The following is a 16,385-nucleotide window of genomic DNA, read 5'->3' on the forward strand; positions in this document are numbered from 1 at the left end:
ATGTTCCTCTCGTCGGTCCCCACCTCTCTCCTGATTGTGTTTCTGACTCAGTCTCTTTCCATCCTTTTATGACCCTGGTAAAACAGCTTAACTCTCTGAAAGCAGGAGAAAGGTTTCACATCAAAATTGTTGGGATTGGATGTGAAGGATCAAAGTCAATATATTGTTTATGAAATACCTTTGTGTCTCTGTCTTGGGCTAAGGGATACCAAGAATTAAACCTAAATGTCATGACCCCTAACCATTGAGGATTGGCAGTAGTGGATGGGCCTGTGAGTCAGAAGGCCATGGGTTTGAATCCCAGCTCCATCATATGTCTGCTGCGTGACCATGGCCAAATCACTTCTCTGTGCCTCAGTTACCGCATCTGTAAAATGGGGATTGAGACTGTGAGCCCCAGGAGAGACAGGGAGTGTGTCCACCCTGATTTGCTTGAATCCACCCGAGCGCTTAGTACAGTGCCTGACACATAGTAGGCACTTAGCGAATATTACAATTATTATTATTATTATTCTCCCTTTGCATTTTTTGAAATATATAGGGAACTACAGTGAGGCTACAATCAGGGATAGGGGGACATTCTACCACTTGAGTGGTCTTCAGCCCCAAGCCGCTGAAGTGGGCAGAAGCCATCGGCAGTGACTTACAGTAGCTGGTAGCAAAGCAATCAATCAATCGATTGAGCACTTCCTTTGTGCAGAGCACTGTACTAAGCACTGGGGAGAGTACAATAAAACAAAGGCAGTAGACATGATCCCTGCCCACAACGAGCTTACAGTCTGGGGCGGTGGAGGTTCCACTGCCACCATCCACAAATCCTCCCACTGGAGTTGAAAGCAGTTTTAATTTTTGCCTTTGATTCTCAAATCTTCTGGCTTGTTGCATAAGAATAGAGTCTGAAATTCTTCCGTTATTCACGTCCAGGAGCTTGACAGTTACTAAATCTATTGGGTATGGATTTGCTACTTTCTGCAGAACGTGTGTAGGTGTCTTACCAGAAACCCTCCATACCCCACAGAGTCATTTCGGTCTTTTTCTGCAGAAATGACTAGGATGCTTTGTGCCTCTTGTTTGTGTGTTTATGCTTGTCCTAGCTCCCTCTTGAGATGAAAGTATTTCAAAGGCAGAGACGATGTCTTTTCCTAACCTCAAATCTGTGGAGCACTTGCATCTTTCCAAAATGCTTTCACGCTGATGATCTTATTTTATCCTCTCAAGAAGTCTTGTGAGGGAAAGAGTGGCAGGGATTATGCTCTTAGTTTTAAAGATGAGGAAACTGAGGCCTAAATAGGTTGAGCAACTTGCCCAGGGGTACACAGCAAGCCGGGGCAGAGCTGGAACCCAGGTGTCCTGACTCCTATTTATCACCATGAATGACATTTACTGAGTGCTTACTGTGTTTAAAGTATTGTACTAAGCACTTGGGAGAGTACAATACAGCAGAGTTGTATTACAGTTAGCTTATGTGTAAAGCTTAGGGCAAAACAAACCCCATGATATAGCCATTCGCCATACAGCCACATTTATGAGGAACACTTCACAGCTCTATCGTGGGTTTGGCCTGTGCTGAATGAAAGAAATCCCTTTAACCCCCATTGAGTGTGCCTCTTGTTTGTTAATGTCACTATCTGAAAAAACTCACACGTTTCTTTACCTTAAACACAGTTGACATGCAGATGATTAGAAATGAAAGGGTTTTTAAAAGCCATCAGAGTTATTGCTTTTCTTACCATAATTCACTTACTTCACCGGGCCCCTGAATTTTCACGAAAGACTTTCATTTCTGTAGATAGCTAGTTTTACTTTCAGGTTTCCAAAGAGGATCCCACTGTGGTACTTGTGGGTGTCCCCAGCCAGTCAACAGTGCTGTCTGAACAGCCACTGTGTGCACAGCACTGAACCGGGCAGCAGGGAGAGGGCCAAAGGAAGAAGAGTTCATGGTCTCTCTCCTTAATGAGGGGGAGGCAGAACAAATACGCTACAAACCGACATCCAAGTGTACAGTATACATGAGAATCCAAGTGATAAATATTTGCTAAGATGTGTACGAGTGTTATTGGCACTGCGATAATTGTAGCAAGATGGGGTGAATCTTGGGAGTCTTCTTGGAAGAGGTTGGTTTTCAGTACAATTCTGATGAGGGGTCGGGTGTGGTTTGGGCAAAGGACGGCATTCTAGTTTGAGGGCAGTGCACAGGGAGCTAATTGAGCAACTTCTGGGGTGCAGTGCACAGACGTGGGAAAATTTTAACTGTCAGCTCATTATGGGCAGGAAACGCATACTGTACTCTCCCAAGTGCTTAGTGTGGTGCTCTGCATATAGTAAGTGCTCGATAAATATGAAACGATTGATTGACTGGAGTATGGCAAACCTTCAGGCCTTCTCAGAAAGACCTATTGTTTGTTGGTTTGGTGGTACTTGTTGAGCACTTTGTGTCAAATCCTGCTCTAGGAGTTGGGTTAGGTACAAGTCAATTAGGTCAGACACAGTTCCTGTTCTAACATGGGGCACACAGTCTTAAGTAGGGTGGAGAACAGGTATTAAGTCCCCATTTTACAGTTGAGGAAACTGAGGCACAGAGAAGTTAAGTGACTTGCCCAAGTTCACATAGCAAGCAAACAATTGGCAAAGCCGGGATTAGGACCCAGGTCCTCTGTCTCCCGGGCCGTGCATTTTCAGTACTTTAACAGGCCAAAGTCTAAAACAAGATTTGCATTACCCCAAACCAGCTCATTCTTTGACCTCAGCACAGCTGAAGCATTGGTGGGAGAAAAGAGGTCACCTATTAGTTTGTGGGTAGCGGTTAATTCAAACCAAATTTGGGTGCTCCTTTCCAGCCCTGACCTCCATTTTCACTGATTTTACACCACTGCATTGACCTCAAGGGTATTGTGCCAGAAGCTTACTGAGAGCTTGATGAATTGAGTGTCAGGAGGACCTTTTGTCCTACAGATGATGCTTCTTTTCATTTTTGAAACAGTTTTCTGAAATGAATGATCACAGAGGTCTCAGCCATTTCTTCCAAAACAATCAAATCAATCAATGGCATTTATTAAGCACTTCCTGTGTGCAGAATGCTGCTATTGTTCTGATAGCCTGTCTGCCTGAGGACTCCTAAACTTGCAGCTGAGGTGATCTGACGGCCGCTGAAGTCTTCACTTCTTTTTAATTTATCGTCTTTAAGTGCATACTATGTGCTGGGCACTTAACCAAGCCCTGAGCTAGATATAAGCTAATTGGGTTGGGTTAGACACAATCTATGTTCCCTATGGGGCTCACAATCATAATTCCCATTTTACAGATGAGGGAATTGAGGCACAGAGAGTTAAGTGCCTTGCCCAAGGTTCCACAGCAGACAGGTGACAGAGCCGGGGTTAGAACCCAGGTCCTTCTGAATCCCAGCTCTTTGCTCTACCCACTAGGCAACACTGTTTTCACTGAAATTCATTTCAATCAGAGAAAAAATCAGGGAAATCTGGGGGCAGAGGCTCTGGAACCAGTTGGACCCTGGGCAGATAGATAAATGCAGGCTACAGCCCCCCTCACTTCCCATTGTCTCTAGTCTAGTTCTAGCCAAAGAACTTTCGTGGGGGCACCTACGGGAATAATAATAATACTAATAATGATGGTATTTGTTAAGCACTTATGTGCCAAGCACTGTTCTAAGCCCTGGGGTAGATACAAGGTAATCAGGTTGTCCCACGTGGGGTTCACAGTCTGAATCCCCATTTTACAGAGGAGGTGACTGAGGCACAGAGGAACTAAATGGTTTGCCCAAGGTTACATAGCAGACAAGTGGCGGAACCGGGATTAAAACACACATCCTCTGACTCCCAAGCCTGTGCTCTTCCCTCTAAGCCACACTGCTTGACAGACTCCATAAGTGTGACACCATGGAAACAGCACAGAACTGGGACTCAGGAGACCTGGGTGCTAATCCCAACTCCATTTGCCTGTTATGACCTTTACTTCGCTGTCCCTCAGTTTCCTCCTCGGTAGTACAGTGCTTTGCACACAGTAAGTGCTCAATAAATGCGATTGAATGAATGAATAATTAAATACCTGTCTCTCTTCCCCCTTAGACTATGAGACTTGTGAGAAACAGGGATGGTATCTGATCTGAGTCTATCATATCTACCCAGAATTTTACCAGTGCTGGACACATAGTAAGTGCTTAATAAAAACTACAATCATCATCATCATCATCACAGGGATTGGATTTTGCCATCACTCAAAAATAGCAGATGGGCAGAACACCGTACAAAACACTTGGGAGAGTATAACAGACCGACAAGACAGGATCCCTCCCCCTCAAGGAGCTTACAATTTAATAGGGGAGACAGAATATGAAAATTCAAGTGATAACTAACAGATATGAATAAGTGAAAAAAGGAAGCAATTAAGTAAACAATTGTACCCTTTGAGTGCTAAGGTGGCTGATGGGAAGAAATTGAAGTGAGAGTGTGTGTGTGTGTGTGTTCAGGGGGGCTTTGAAAGTTGGAAGGGATATCATCTCTAGACTTTAAGCTTATGATCAGGGTATGTTTCTGTGTATCATTATATTGTACTCTCCCGTGCGCTTTGCACACAGTAAAGCATTCAGTAAATATGACTGAATGAATATGGTTAGGTAGAGTTGCGAGTAGAGGGAGCAGTATAAAAACAAGAATTGTAAAAGATGACAAGCCTCACTGCTACAATCCTACCCACCCAAACCAACCCATCACATCACCCTAATTGTCATGACAGTGGTTTTTCCTCTGGGGGATCAGGAAAAGAGACCAGGGCTGAGACCTTGGAGCATCAGAGGTGGGGGAACTCCTGACCGTGTCATTCTGGGCAGCAGCATTTCCACCCAGGGAGCTGGTGATGTGTCTGTCTGCTCCCCGCTGAGATGGCTGTACCTGGAAGTGTGTGAGGTAAGATGATTTTCCAGGAACGCCTCCAGTCTTGATAGTGAGCGATACCTAGATTTCCTCGTCAGTGTCAAAAAATCAAAGTTCAATCATCGCCCAAATCAATCTCTGAAAAAGCCTGTGGAAGATGAGGGTTCGGACTAAGGTGACACACATGGTTTAGGGTTAAAGTGCACATAAGGGATGGGGATCGAAGCTAGAGAGATAGAAATCGAGGGTTAACGATTTAAGCCTTAATGCTCACTCCTGGGGGCAAGATGCTCAAAGTTGAGTTGGCCTGGTGAGGATTTCTTATGGCGGCAGATGGGCAGTCAGAAGGTCAATACTGTTTTTCATGGGCTGAGGAGATGAGTCTGGGAAATTCCACCATGACTGGCATAAGAAAAGAAAGTACCTTTTAAGGCTCTACTAATCTATTCAGAAAAAGACTCTGAGTGATCTTTGCATCAAGAAAGGGATGCTTCACAATTTTTTTGATGCCTAAATACATAAAAAAGATCTCTCCCCTGTTTGGTTTTCTTGTTCTGTTCTTTACTTCCTCTTAATGAAACTCACCTTCCCTATGGAAGGAAATTGACAGCTGGAATATAATCCATGGTAGATGGCATGCTGATATTTAGAAGGCAATTACATCGGTTAAAGTTTCCAAGGAATTTCTTCAACATACTGGTAGCTATGTACAATTTTCCTGAAGGCCTCCCTCTCTAAAATATAGAATCCCTTGGAATTTTAAGAAAAAGGAAACACAATATCCATCCCACCTCAGCCGCACAACCCTTATGAACACATCCGTAATTTATTTTAATGTGTTTGTGAGTCCTCCTCTAGGCTGTAAGCTCCTTGTGGGCAGCAAACGACTCTACCATCTGTGTTGCGCTGTACTGTCCTAGAACAGTGCTCTTCACACAGTAAGCCATCAATAAATACCACTGACTGATTAATCGATCGATCCGAGGTCACTCTCCCACTGATGGGTCGTAAGAATTATAGACCCCGCCATCACGCTCTGGATCTTGGTGAAAAAAACCTAAATGAAATTCATCTTACCGTTCTTTGCTAGGCCTCCTGCTGGGGTCCTAGTCAATCAATCAATTGTATATATTGAGTAATTACAGTGGGCAAAGCACTGTACTAAGCACTTGGGAGTGTGCAATACAACAGAAGTCACCATAAAGAGAAGCTGGGCTCAAATTTCCTGGGGGTTTCCCTGGAAGGGGAAGGGGAGGCAGAGTCAGACTAGGAAAATATGGGCCCTTCACTCAGGAGTCTCTTCTCTCTCATCACTGGGTAGGGTCTTTCTTACCCACTGGGCCAGAGTAGGGGGTGCAAGAAATGAGGTCAGCCCAGCAGAACCCCTTCCCAGCCTTTGACTCCTTCTTGCTCACCCCTCTCACCCTGTCGAACAGGTGGTTCCCTGAATATTAGGCCACGCTTTCTGCCCATAATGCTGATAGCTGAGGGAAGAACGTGTGGCTAAGATGGCTGGTTACAGTGCTCCTGGCCTGCTGATTGCCACCCCCCCCACCCCACCAGAGCACTACCTTGAACGTAAGGCTGCGGGTAAGATGGCCATCGATGGCACTCGGACACCTCTTTGTCAACTCTGAACATCACCCAGATATATGTGAGGGCACTGCTGAAGACAGGATGCAAGCCCACCCTAGCTGTTTACCTAAAGGTAGTTGCATTGCCCCTTCTGCTTTGGGCCCCGTTCTGCCCCTGGGGCTGTAGCCCTTGGTGGGCCAAAGGCAGGGAGGGGGTGGTCACCCACAACCAGGTTCCGAGGAGAGGCTGGGCCAGGGGACAGGGATGGTGGCTGATGCTTTTTCTGCTGAGACTAGCCCAGCCGGAAGGTTTCCTGCAAATCAGAAAGGCTGTCGAGCACCGCCTTGACTGTTTCGGCGACTGTGGCTCTGATGAGTAATACTAATAAGGGATGAAAGTCGGTGTCATTGAGTGTGACTGAGGAGGGAAGCCAGGGCAAGTGTCGACACAGCCACTTAGGCACGCGGATGGGATGCTACTGTGTAGGAGAGAGAACCACGGTGACACTCCGGGGGTGCCTGGGCAGACTTCTGGTAGCTGTCCTCACAGATTGGAGCCCCCTCCCCTTGGGGGAAATGCAAACGACCGATTGGAAGGCAGTGGGGACAAAAGGAAAGATCAGGGGTCTAGGAGTAAGGACACCTGCATACTAGGTTCCTGCTCTGCCACTGGCTTTTCATTCTTTTCATTCAAAACTTCTCAGAGCCTCAGTTACCTCATCTGTTAAATGGGGATGATGACTGTGTGAGCCCCATGCGGGACAACCTGATTACCTTGTATCCCCCCAGCGCTTAGAACAGTGCTTTGCACATAGTAAGCACTTAACAAATGCTATTTATTGTATTTTGTTAGTATGTTTGGTTTTGTTCTCTGTCTCCCCCTTTTAGACTGTGAGCCCACTATTGGGTAGGGACTGTCTCTATATGTTGCCAACTTGTACTTCCCAAGCGCTTAGTACAGTGCTCTGCACACAGTAAGTGCTCAATAAATACGATTGATGATGATGATGATCATCATCATCATCATCATTTGTTCATTCAATCATATTTATTGAGTGCTTACTGTGTGCAGGGCACCGTTCTAAGTGCTTGGGAGAGTATAATATAACATTAAACAGACATATTCCCTGCCCACAACGATCTTACAGTCTGCTGGATGACTTTGGTCAAGTCACACGGGAAGCTACGTGGCCTAATGGAAAGAGCCCGGGCCGGAGAGTCAGAGGACCTGGGATCTAATGCCGGCTCCGCCACTTGTCCGATGTGTAATAATCATCATCATCATAATAACAATTATGGTATTTGTTAAGCGCTTACTATGTGCCGGGTACTGTATTAAGTGCTGGGGTAGATACAAGGAAATTGGGGTGGACACAGTCCCTGTCCCACATGGGACTCACAGTCTCAATCCCCATCTTACAGATGAGGCCACTGAGGCCCAGAGAAGTGAAGTGACTTGCCCAGGGTTACAGAGCAGACAAATGGCGGAGCAGGGATTAGAACCCATGACCTTCTGACTCTCAGGTTCATGGTCTATCCACTACACCACACTGCTTCCCCAGCTTGGGCAAGTCACTTAAGTCCACTAGGCTGCAGTTTCCTCAATTGTAAAATGGAGATTAAATACCTGCTCTCCCTCCTACTTAGTGATCCCCATGTGGGACAGGGATTATGTCCAATTTGATTAACTTGTATCTACCCCAGTGCTTAGAACAGTGCTTGACACACAGTAAGCACCAAATATAATAATAATAATAATAAGTCAACATCTCAGTCCCTCAATTCCCTCCTCTGTAAAATAGGGATAAAGATACATATGCTTGTCTTACTGTTTAGAATGTGAGCCCCGGGTGGAACGGGACCCATGTCCGATCTGATTGTCTTATATACACCTCAGCCCTCAGCACACTGCTTTGGCAACATGGTGATAATATTTGCAATAATTGTGGTATTCTTTAGCGCTTACTGTACTAAGCACTGGGGTAGCTGCAAGATAATCAGGTAGGACACAGTCCCTCTCCCACACGGGGATCACCATCGAAGTACAAGGAAGAACAGGTATTGAACTTCCATTTTGCAGAGGAGGAAAATGAGTTAAGCGACTTGCCCAAGGTCACCCAGTAGACAGCTAAGCGGTATGCAATACCAAAATCGTTATTAGCGATACCAAAATTTTGATTAGTAGTGGCCTTCGCTAATGAGTCCCTCTCAGTCCAAGCTTTTTGGCCAGGCCCAGTGGTAGAACCGCAACTCCAATCCCTCCTCAACACCAAGACCCTCGTTTATGTCAAACTCCTGCCGGGGAGGAAACAGCTCCAGGCCTCATTTCATGGTTTTTTTTTTTTTGTTTTGGGTTTTTTTTTTTTTTTTTTTTTTGCTTTTGACCTCTTTTACTTCGCATGACTGGATCAAGGCTTAATTAGCTGCAAGATGGAAAACACAACCGAATAAACGGAAATGGAAAAGCAGAACGCGTCACACACGCAGGGCTCATTCAGATGGCAGTATTCTCCAGAGGCCGTGGCTCTTAGTGGGGTGAATGGGAGAGGACTGCTTGGGGATCTGCAGAACAGGAGTTTTTTGACAGTGGTCGGGCTGGGTATTTTTAGGAACTGTGGAGAGACATGACACTAAAGGAATGGCTCAGAAAGCCTATCCCCACCTACAGGGTTTCTTTTCCTTTACATTTACGGTAATGACAGGCGACCAGCTCTTTTTTTTTTATTTCCCATTTGCTATTCATTTTGAAACTCGGTGATATCGACCATGATTGAGTATAGCTTCTATCCATACAGCTAGGGGATGTTTCTGGCAGCCTTTTTTGCATCTTGGGCTTAATTGTTTGCTTGCTGTTTTGAGGTGCTTCCTGGGAGGAATCAGGGCGTTCTGGGTGGCATTGCGCAGTGCTGGTCCTCTGGCCTGATTCACTCCTTCTCGACTTAAAATCTTCCCTTCGCTTAAATTTTCCATTTCAGTTGACAACACTATTACATCCTCTCCGTCTTTGAGGCCTGCCACCTGGGAACTTTTGTGGACTCCCTCCCACTCAATCAATCAACGGCATTTAATGAGCGCCTAATGTGTCCGCAGAACTGTATTAAGCACTTGAGAAAGTACAACATGACAGAGTTGGTAGATGCAAATCCTGCCCACAAGGAGCTACTCCCTATTCAATCTGTTGGCAAATCCTGTTGGTCTTCCTCCCCAATATTTCCCTCCCTCTCCATCCAAACGACTATTAGCCTGGCCCTGGCATCTGTCATATTCTGGCTTAACTAATGGATGCACCAGCCTCATAGTGGACAGGGCGTGGGCTTGGAAGTCAGAAGGTCATGGGTTCTAATCCCAGCTCTGCCAAACGTCTGCTGTGTGATCTTGGGCAAGTCACTTCATTTCTCTGTGCCTCAGTTACCTCATATGTAACATGGAGATTGAGACTATGAGCCCCACAGTGCCAACCCAATTTGCTTGTATCTACCCCAGCACTTAGTAAAGCGCTGGGCACACGGTAAGTGCTTAACAAATACCATTATTATTAATAAACATTGTACTAAATGCTTGGGAGAATACAATATGACAGTGTTGGCAGACATATTTCCTGCCCTCAATGACCTTACAGGCTCTGCTCTGGTTTTCCTACCTCCAGTCCTATTTCACTCAGTTTACCCAGATCATTTTTCAAAAATGTCAGTCTGCACCCATCTCCCGACTCCTCAAAATCAATCAATCAATCAATCGTATTTATTGAGCGCTTACTGTGTGCAGAGCACTGTACTAAGCGCTTGGGAAGTACAAGTTGGCAACATATAGAAACAGTTCCCACCCAACAGTGGGCTCACAGTCTAAAAGGGGGAGACAGAGAACAAAACCAAACATACTAACAAAATAAAATAAATACAATAGATATGTACAAAATCCTCTAGCGTTAGCCCATTCCTCTCCTTTTATCCAGTGGGCACTCAATAAATACCACTACTCTTCTTTTCATCGAGCAGAAGCACCTGACTGTTGGCTTCAAGGCACTAGACCAGCTCTCTCCATCTTTACCAGCTTCCTTCATCCACTACACCCCAGCTCATCTCTTCATTCCTCTCCAGCTAATATAAAAACTGTGCCTCGTTGTCATCTCTCCTACCTCCAAACACTTGCTGAAGCCTATTCCCAGCCCAGAAACCCACTGGTTGGAGTCCCTCCCCCTTCAAATTTGACAAACTACAATTCTCCCCATTTTTAAAGTCCTTCTGAAATCACATCTCCTCCAGATGGCCTTCCTCAATTAATCCTAAACTACCCTATTTATATCCCTCCATCCTGCCTGCTCATCATTTTAGGCCACCTATGCACTTAAGTACTCACAACCTGGTGTAGTAGCATTAGAAACAGCATTTATTGAGCACCCACTGGGGGCAATGCTCTGTACCATGTGCTTCGGAAGTACAAAACAAGTACTTGACTGATTCCCTGCCACCAAGGAATGTATATGCTAATGGGGAACAGATATGAGCATATTTACAAATAGTAATCAAAGGAGGTAATTGACTGTACAACTGAACACTGCATAGGATGGGTGTAAATAGGAGAAGCAGTGTGGCTTAGTGGAAAGAGACACTGACTTTGGAGTCAGAGGACATGGGCTCTAGTTCTGCCACTTGCCTGCTGTGTGACCTTGGATAAGTCACTTGACTTCTCTATGCTTGCTTCCTCAACTGTAACATGGGGATTCCATACCTAAACTGTGAGCTCTATGTGGGACAAGGACTGTGGCCATTTTTGTGTTTCTTACGGAGGCTTAACTTAGTACCTGCTAATGAGGGACTAAAGTTGAAGCCGTAATTTACGGTGTTTCTGTACCTGACAAGGGAAGTCAGTGTCATTTCTGATCACAATAATAATAACTGTGTTATTTGTTAAGAGCTATGTGCCAAACACTGGAATAACTGCTGGGGTAGATACAAAATCATCAATCATGTTTATTGAGTGCTTACTGTGTGCCGAGCACTGTACTAAGCACTTAGAACATACAATAAGTGAGTTGGTCGACAAGTTCCCTGCAACAGTGTAACTTGTAGCTGTGCAATTTTGTTATCTAATATCCCTGGATGAATAGCCGATGAATATGGAATTTGGATTCTGATGCTTGTTGGGGTTATTTGAAGAATAAATCTCACTTGTCTGAGAATCGAAGTCCTTCTTGGCCTGCGTGTTTTGGACACAAAAGGCTATTGCAAAGTTATCTAGTGCTAGAAAGCGTGAGCAGAGATCTGTGGAGATCGATATATATATATATATATATTTTACTCTCCCAAGCACTTAGTACATTGCTTTGTCCACAGTAAGGGCTCAATATGTACAATTAAATGAATGAACCAAACACTCTATGCGTTCTAGAAGAAACATGGCATAATGGATAGAGCACGGGCCAGAGAGTCTGAAGGTCATGGGTTACAATCTCAGCTCTGCCCATGTCTGCTGAGAAAGTCACTTCATTTCTCTTGGTCTCAGTTCCCTCATCTGTAAAATGGGGATTGGAGACTTGAGGTCTACAGTGAGCCTCTCTATCTACCCCCAACTCCCGCTCTGCTAGAGGCTGGTAAGAAGAGCAGTGCAGAGTGCTCTGTTCAGATGGAAAAAGAGAAGCAGCGTGGCTCAGTGGAAAGAGCACGGGCTTTGGAGTCAGAGGTCATGGGTTCAAATCCCGGCTCCGCCAATTGTCAGCTGCGTGACTTTGGGCAAATCACTTAACTTCTCTGGGCCTCAGTTACCTCAGCTGTAAAATGGGGATTAAGACTGTGAGTCCCCCGTGGGACAACCTGATCACCTTGTAACCTCCCCAGCGCTTAGAACAGTGCTTGGCACATAGTAAGCACTTAATAAATGCCATCATTATTATTATTAAAAAGAACCCCATTGAGGCTTCTGGGTTCCCAACTGGGCAATGTTCCGCCCTGCTGCACCTGGCCCTTGCTTTTTTACTTCCTGAAAAGTGGGGCTCCAGGCTTTGGGTTTGGATGGGGGGGACCTCAAGACAAAATGGCTGCTTCGAGGCAGTCTTTCAGAGGAAGCTTATTAAATGTTTTTTGGGCTTTTTCTGAGTTCCCCCTTTGACACTGGGCATTCGCCCAGGGGGTTCTGAATTCTCTGCAGAAAAAGTTTTCAAGAAACTGGAATCTCTTAAAACAGAACATTCAGTTTCTTCACCTTAGACTGTGAGCCCACTGTTGGGTAGGGACTGTCTCTATATGTTGCCAACTTGTACTTACCAAGCGCTTAGTACAGTGCTCTGCACACAGTAAGCGCTCAATAAATACGATTGATTGATTGATTGGTTCACCTTAAAAGAAACAACAAAAAGAAAAAGCCTGCCACCCTTCCAGGATGAATCAATAAGTCTGTTAGGTGTTTTTTTTAGTAAAACGATACATTGTTGCCGGACCAGCAACCACAGGGCTGTTTCATACTCACAATTCAGCAGGTTGATTTCGGAACTTCACTTCAACTTTCTACAGTGAACCATCCCTTTTTACTCTTTCTGAGCTGGGGGCTGGGCAGCCAATCACTCCCTTCTGAAACACTTGTCCACGTTTGCTACTCAGGCATGTCACAGTAAAATTTACATTTATTCAAGGACACCCCCAAAAGTGTTTCATTTGATGACAGAATTACATAATTGAAAAATAATTCACAACCGAAAGAGGAATCGAGACACAAAGCGTTTTTGGCTGAATTTTTAAATTCCTGGAAAAATGAGAACGTATACACGGACAGAATAGTGCGGAGTTGTTTCAGGCCAGAGGAGCGTGAAATGAATGACAGGAGGAGGAGGGTTTTAGCCAGTAGTGGCTGTTGGTAGGAGGAGTTGTCTCCTTGTCATCGCCACTCAACCGACCTAAGACCACCCCCCATCAGTAAGGAGATTAGGATGGACATGAGGAAAAGCCCAGAAGGACAGATCCAGGGAAAAAATGACAGCACCTGTATCCAAATGAAAGAAAGAGAAGCAGGGAAAACAAGGAAAGAAACAATGAGTAAAGAACACGGAACTGGCGGGCCTGAGACTCAGATTCTAACATTTAATATTAGGCTGCTGTATCACTTCTGGCAAGTTACTTAGCCCTGTTGTGCCTCAGTTTCCTTAACTATATAAGATTCCTGCTCTAAGGTTGTGAGCTCTGTGTGGGACAGGGATTTGTGTTCCATCTTATCTTCTTGCATGCACCCCAGCGCTTAGCCCAGTGCTTGACAAATAGCAAGTACTCAATGAATACCATTATTGAAAAAGGAGGAAAGAAGGCATTGGAGAAGTAAGGAACTGGGAGGGCAAATGATGAGGAAGAGAGTTCCATAGCCTGGGAAGATGATGGAGGATGGATGAGGCAGAGAGGGTGGGAAACTGAGAAACAGTGAGTCGAAGGGAGACACAGGGTGAGGGTGGGTGTGACATGATGGTCCGGAAACTGATTCCAGAATGGTAAGATCCAGGGAATTACAACTGAACCAGTCTTATTACAGGCCAAGTGACATTAAAGCTGAGGGAGACGCTGGCTTTATAGAATTTATAGGATGAAGTTGGGTTCCTTTGAGCATTACATCAGCTAGAGTTCTAATATTTTCAGTCATTCATTAGCCTTCGGAATAAACACACATTCTGGCATCATCACTAGTTTGCTCATCCCACCTTCTGGAAGCCCTGCCAGGAGGCCACCACAGGGAAAAATCAATCAATCAAGCAAGCACTTAGTTCAGTTCTCTGCACACAGTCGGCGCTCAATAAATACGACAATGAATGAAAAAAATCAGTGATATTTACTGGCGCTTGCTCTGTGCAAGGAGTACTATATTAACCACTTGGGAGAGTAGAACACAACAGAATTGGTAGACACACTCCTTGCACAAAAGATCTTACTGTCTAGAGGAGGAGACGGATATTAAGTCACAGATATGGACGTTAGTGTTGGGGGGCTGAGGGTGGGGTGAATATCAAGGACTTAAAGGGTACAGATTCAAATGCACAGGTGATGCTGAAGAGAAAGGGAGTGGGGGGAACAAGGGCTTTGTTGGGGAATGTTTCTTGGAGGAAACGGCTTCAGTAAGGTTTTGAAGGTAGGAAGAGTGGTGGTATATCATATATGAGGGAGGAGGGACTTCCAAGCCAGAGTTAGGACATTTATTTATATTAGTGACCGCCTCTCCCTCTAGACTGTAAGTTCCTAGTGGGTAGGGAATGAATCTAACAACTCTGTTGTACTGTACTCTCCCAAGGGCTTACTCTGCTCACAGTAAGTCAATCAATCGTATTTATTGAGCGCTTACTGTGTGCAGAGCACTGTACTAAGCACTTGGGAAGTACAAGTCGGCAACACATAGAGACAGTCCCTACCCAACAGCGGGCTCCTCAGCATATACCACTGATTGATTGACTGGTTAATCATTAAAGTCCCAAGAATTTTCCACTTGGGCTATTAGGACCTCTTATTGCTAGCTGCTCCCTGCTCTAGGTCTAACCCCTCTTCCCTCCTGAGGCCCATTTTAAATGGGGCCACCAAGCCATTTTGATAAAAAGCATTCTGAAATGTCCCCTTTTCCAGTCCCAACCCTTCTCCAGATTTTAGGACTTTGGGTTCCCAATTGCAGGCTATCTCTAAGTTTGCCTCTTCTGCTCTCCAGGGGCCCCATCCAGAACCCAACCAACAATTAAGTCAGGTAAATGTCCTTCCCACACCCAAACAACAGACCTCCCTCCAGCTCCCATGGCTGAACCTTTGATCAAGCTCTGACCTAGCCTCCAAACTACTTCCCTTCCAAGCTCTGTCCCTCTTTTCCTCTCAGGGCCAGTTCAAATTTCACCTTCTCCACAAAGCCTGCCCAGAATGCACAACATTCAGCACATATCCATCACTAAACCTTTGGTGCCCCCAAATTCAACACAACCAAACCATGCATCGCCACCCAACATTTTTCATATGTGTATCCAAGTGTGAATGTGGGTGTTTATCGTGTAGCTAAACCTCTAGTTGTTTGCATCACTGCCTTTCATCGTGCCTTCTTTTGGTTAGAAGTGTGAGTTACTCGAAAGCAGGCAGATGTCTCATCCACACTGAAAACTCTCTTGCATTAAGAGATGCTCAATAAATATTTACTGGTGATGCTGCTGATGATGTCTGAGATGGGGGAATTGAGCCACTGGAAGAGAGGGAGGTTTGGCAGGGGTGATGGTTGTAGAAGACCGTCCATAACACAAATCACAAGGTTATTGGTAACAAATTTCCTATGGGTGAAATTGGCAGGTAGTCCACTATTTTGTTTGCGAGGAGTAGGGTTAAAGGAAGCTGAAAAACACCAGAAATAAACTGGATTGGCGGTCTGCAGAAAAAAGTAACTGTCATTTGAAAATTGCAAAATGTGATCAGAGAGAGTGAGAGACAAAGAGAAACAGAAAGAGACAAAGAGAAACAGAGAGTGACAGAGAAAGAGAATCTTATCTTTAAGGGCAAAAATCTAATGATCTAATTCCTGGTGTCTTTTATTCTGTTTTCTTCTGAGAACTATAAAGAATGTCACGGGAAAGACTGTCCCATTCAGGCAACTGACAGCAAACATATGGCCCCAAGGGACGAATGTAGTAGTAATAGCGGTTATATTTATTGAGGGTACACTTGGTGCCGTGCACTGAACTATTTTCTCGGGAAGTACAGAATTAAAGTGACATGTTCCCTACCCTCGAGGAGCTTCCAAGTCCTGCCTGCTCCCTGCACTTCACAAACATCACCTCCAAGCCGCTCCCGACTAACTTGCCTCCTGAAAATTCACTCCCAGCAGTTGGCTTAGAGAAGACAAAGTCAGGGGTTTACCCTCATCCCTTTGTTCTCTCTTTTCAACTAGGCAAAGATTCAGTCACTTGTCATTGTTGTTGATAATATCAGGACAA

Source organism: Tachyglossus aculeatus, chromosome X5, assembly GCF_015852505.1.
Source record: "Tachyglossus aculeatus isolate mTacAcu1 chromosome X5, mTacAcu1.pri, whole genome shotgun sequence".
In the NCBI taxonomy this organism is placed as follows: domain Eukaryota; kingdom Metazoa; phylum Chordata; class Mammalia; order Monotremata; family Tachyglossidae; genus Tachyglossus; species Tachyglossus aculeatus.